This window comes from Microtus ochrogaster, unplaced genomic scaffold (assembly GCF_000317375.1).
Source record: "Microtus ochrogaster isolate Prairie Vole_2 unplaced genomic scaffold, MicOch1.0 UNK41, whole genome shotgun sequence".
NCBI classification, from domain to species: Eukaryota; Metazoa; Chordata; class Mammalia; order Rodentia; family Cricetidae; genus Microtus; species Microtus ochrogaster.
Window position 1 is genome coordinate 3,172,505 of NW_004949139.1, and position 5,094 is coordinate 3,177,598.

A 5,094-nucleotide genomic window follows, 5' to 3' on the forward strand; every position below is an offset into this window, starting at 1 on the left:
ATGCACTTTTTACACTAAACTTCTTTAATATGAATCTCCATGAACAACTTGCTGCAGACAGATTTTGGCTTGATGGCACCAAGATGACATTTGCTACAGCAAGGTGGAGAGACCCTTTATGGATTAAGGAAAAAACCTGATCCTGTGTTAAGAGCATGTCTGTGTTTTTTCACAGGTTGAGGCTCAAGCAAGATGGTTACCAGAACATCTTGTTGATGTGTTCAACAGAAAGGTGCCAGCCTTGATGATGACATCGTAGCTGCTAAGGTTCCCACACAAGAGTTGGAGTTAGAGAGAGTCTTTCGTCCTGATTTCCGTGTACCACCATGCTGCAGGCCTAGGAAAGGGGTACCTGAACCAATGCTCCTGAATTACAGCATCAAGCTGAGAAGGGAAAGAAGATTATGGTGATGGTGACTCCTAGCCTCTTGATGGACTTTCTGTGCCAACTTCCAGACTTAGTGAGTCCTGTTTACTTTGGAACCAGATGAGAAGCACAGACTAAACATTTGACTGTTTTATACTTTTTGACACAGAACTTAGTTTGCCAGTGAGGTATTCAGTCTGCTGTTCAAATGTTGAGAGAACCTGAGAGCTGAGACCCCAGTTTTCCCCTCAAGGGAAAAAAAAAAAAAAACTTGTTACAAGGAATGACTGAAGCCTAAGGGTTTTTGATGCTCCTCAGAGACTGGGACAATTGCTTAAAAGCAACATTGCATTTGTTCTCTTACCCATTACAAAAACTCTTTCTTTTGGTTAGAATGGATTTAAGAGAATTGTGATTTGACAAATTGTGTTATGGTATTGACTTGTTAATGCTTTATTTCACTATAAGATGTTAATGATTAGAAAAAAATTAGAACTTGTCTAAGAAAAGTTTGACAATACCAATGGATTCTTGAATTTGACATGTTTAATAAGACAAATTTAGATTTTGATACAAATGAATACTTTAGAAAAATTCAAAGTAGGCATTCCCAACCCTGATGATTCTCCACTCTTTTAATTAGGAGATACGATGGCCATAGAAATGTACTTAACACAAAGTATTATCTGCTTGCTTACCATTAGCTAATTGCTAATGAACTTTCTTGACAGACATTTGGCTCAGAGACACAGAGCCCAGAGGTACTTTCTCCCTTAACCCTTTGATTACAGAGGTCAGGAGTCAGAGATGGGTTTGATCCTTTATCCTCCCAGGCATCCAAGACATGAACATGTATGATTGGAATGCATGTGCTGAAGATGGGTAAGTCTGGGAAATGGGAAAGTGTTCACCTAATGCAGACACTATCATCTATCCTGTTTTAGAAGCACAGGCTTTGTTAAAATCAATAAAAAGGGAGGAATGGTGGAGGCCCAAAAATGTGAGTCTATTTCTATATTGACCAAAGGTCAGAGAATTAGAACTCACCTCTATTATTTCAAGGTTATTGTGTTTCTACTTCAAACAAGGGTTCTACCTAGATTTAGATCAGAGAGTTCTGCTCTCTCAAGTTTACTGTCAACAGTTGTGGTTAATATCCAGACCTTGTATTTTAGGAATAGAGAAGTAGATGTTTTTACCTCAAACAAAAACCTAAGGATCCATCCAACTAAGGTTCTAGTTCATTTAAGGAGAAAACATTGGATTCCTCCAAGGGAGTGGTTTGCCTACAGAATGTTTTGGTCTAGGGTATGAGTATGACTTGTTTTATACAAGTCATTTTAAATAGAGTGTTTAATTATGGATGTAGCCCACAATCTTCAACTAGTCTGTTATTTCCTTGTATCATGTTAAGGCAGTTTTTTAATCTTACTTCTACTTTTTGGGGTCAGGGGTATTTTAAGCAATTGGAAATTAAATATGGGTGATTTCAGTACTGAATGGAGCTCCCTTCCAGTAATAGTCTGTGTTTCCTGTTTTATTATTTTTATTTGTGTCTTCATATTCTCAATTAAAAGTTCTAAATCTCTGTGTTCCTACCCTAGAAAGTGGTATTTTTGTTGATGCTGATTGTGACACTAGTATGATGAAAACTTTAAGTCATTAAAAAAAGGTATTGAAAAGATATTAGAGGAAGGAAATATCTCTCATGCTCATGGGTTGGTAAGACGAATAGAGTAATATTGGTCATTTTACTAAAAGAAATCTATAGATTTAATGCAATCCCTATCAAAATTTCAACATAATTCTTTACAGACCTTGAAATGACAATTCTCAGCTTCATATGGAAAAACAAAAAACCCAGAATAGCTAAAACAATCCTGACAATAAAAGAACTTCCGGAGATGTCATCATCCCTTATTTCAAACTACAAAGCTATAGTAATAAAAACAGCATGGTACTGGCACAAAAACAAACACACTGATCAATTGAAGATGAACATAAATCTACACAACTAGGGACACCTGACTTTTATGAAGAAGTCAGAAATACATTCTGATAAAAGGCAATATCGTCTATAAACAAGCTATCTTTTTTTATTATACATACCTGTTAAAGTTCCCACTCCCCCCCCTTTCTTCCATTCCCTCCACTTACCATTATACCCCAGCCCCATCCACTCCTAAGAGAGGGTAAGGCACATTACTTTGGGGAAGGTCCAACTTATATCCAGGCTGAGCAAGGTATCCATCCAAAGAGAATAGGTTCCCAAAAAGCTAATGCAAGCAGTAGGGATAAATCCTGGTCCTACTGCCAAAGGCCCACCAGTCTGTCCAGCCATGCAACTGTCAACCACATTCAGAGAAACTAGTTTGGTCCTGTGCTTATTCCTTCCCAGTCTGGTTGGTGTTGGTGAGCTCCCATTAGCTCAGGTAAACTGTTTCAGTGGGTGTCTCCATCATGGCCTTGACCTCTTTGCTCAAATTATCACTCCTCTCACTCTTCAACTGGACTTTGGGAGCTCAGCCCAGTACTCCAATGTGGGTCTCTGCTTCTGTTTCATCAGTTGCTCGATGAAGGTTCTATGGTGATATTTAAGATAATCATCAGTCTGACTACAAGGCAGTTTGGGCACCCTCTCCTCTATTGCTTAGGGTCTAAGCTGCTTGGAATCTTCTGGCTTAATTAACCTGAAAGAAATATTATCTGAGGGATGTCTCATCCAGAAGTTTTTCCATCCACCTGTGTATTGACATGGAGTCAGCTGTGTTCGTGGCCATGGCCTATGATCGATGTGTGGTTACCTGTAATCCTCTTCACTATACATTGGTATTGTCAAAGAAGGTAGTATTCATCAATTGCTTGGATCATCCTCCTAAGACCTTTGGTCTTTCTCATCTTACAGTTACCATTTTGTGGGCACCACATCATCCCCCACTCATGGGCATTGCCCACCTGCCCTGTGCCAGCATCAAGGTCAACATCAAATAGGGCTTGTTTACCATTGCTAGCCTGATATGTGACATCATAGCCATTGTCGTTTCTTATGTCTAGATCCTCTGTGCTGTGTTTCAACTCTCTACTCAGGACGCCCGGCTCAAGACACTCAGAACCTGTGGCTCTCATGTTTGTGGTTTGTGTCTTCCTTCCTTCCTTCCTTCCTTCCTTCCTTCCTTCCTTCCTTTCTTTCTTTCTTTCTTTCTTTCTTTCTTTTTTGACTTTTACTGATCTCTACATTTTTCTCTCCTCCCCTCCCTGCCTCATGCTTTCTTTCCATGCACCAGCACTTTTCTCTGATATTTCCCATCGATTTGGCTGAAAATTGCCAGGTACATCCACATTCTTCTTGCCAATTTTTATGTTGTCAGCTCACCTGCTCTTAATCCTGTTATTTATGGTTAGAACTAAGCAGATAAAAGAAAGAGAAGTTATGGACATCAGAAATAAACTATAAACATTTAGATGTATGAGGTTAAGAGTGATACATAGAAAAAAACTGGACCTTACTTTTTACAAGCTAATATAAAATTCTGATATCTGAAGAAAAGGTTATTCAATGTGTAAATTTATGAAAAATTTTACTTTTAATAATGAGGAAAATAAGCTCCCAATTTTTAATACGGACAGTAGCTCCAATTATGTACAAAAAATGTTAATCATTGTCTGATGAAGTAGCATTTACACGGAAAATCACATGAAACTAGCAGAAGTGACTAGATTAGTAATAATAGGTATTTCCAGAATACATTAGTGACTTTCACTTTTCAGACTTTGTGTTAATATTTTTCCTTTTCTGTGCATCATGTGCATTTGTGTGACTGTGTTTGTGTTCCTGTGTGTGTGCACATAAACATAGGTGCATGTTCATATCTGTTTGTGTTCCTGTGTGTGTGTACATGAACATAGGTGCATGTTCATATCTGTTTGCACATAAATGTATAGAGGCCAAAAATTGATGCCTGTTGTCTTCCTTCATCACCTTCAAGCTTATTCTTTGAGGCATGTTCTCTTTCTGAAACTGGTATTCTTTCATCTCTCTAGAGTGTTTGCTCAATGAGCCCCAGGAATCTTCCTGTCTCTGCCTCCTACCCACCTCCCAGTGCTGAGGTTACAGATATTGATCATCACAACAGGTTTCTACAAGGATGCTAGAGTTCTGAGACGAGGTCCTCATGCTTGCACAGATGTCACTGTCTTGATATTTCTTAAGAGATGACTCAGTCAAGACAGTGAGTTGAATTCTTATTTCTGAAATATGGAACAGTCACTGCTTAGTAACCTTTTGGTCACCAAACAAGCTCAGACAGTAATTTCATTTGGAATAATAGAAAGGATGTAACTTGTGGGAAACTGAAAGATTAATAGACATAGGAAAACTCTAGTCTGAAGGGATAGAAGCATCCAGGTGGATAAAGAACACACAAGGTCCTTTTATCAAGGGATAAAGATGTATTTGTGTGTATGTGTATATGTGTATGTGTGTGCGTCTCTGTTTGTATGAGTGTATACCATGAAGATTCTGATGCCTACAGTGGCCAGAAAAGGGTGTTGGGTCTCCTTGTTTTAAGTTACAAGGGTGTAAAACATATGATATGGGCACTGGAAACTGAATTCTAGGCCTTTAGAAGCTCTCTTAAACACAGAACCATCTCTCAAACCATCTCTCATAGAGTTTCTTTCTAAAGAAAACAAAATCAAAAACAAAAACAATGTTAATACAAGGTAAC

The 5,094-nt window shown here is 38.4% G+C and overlaps 1 pseudogene; it reads left to right on the top strand.

Annotated features, from left to right (window-relative positions):
- Positions 1-1,245: 1,245 nt before the first annotated feature.
- LOC101991990 lies at positions 1,246-3,821 on the top strand (annotated as a pseudogene).
- The last annotated feature ends 1,273 nt before the right edge of the window (positions 3,822-5,094 follow it).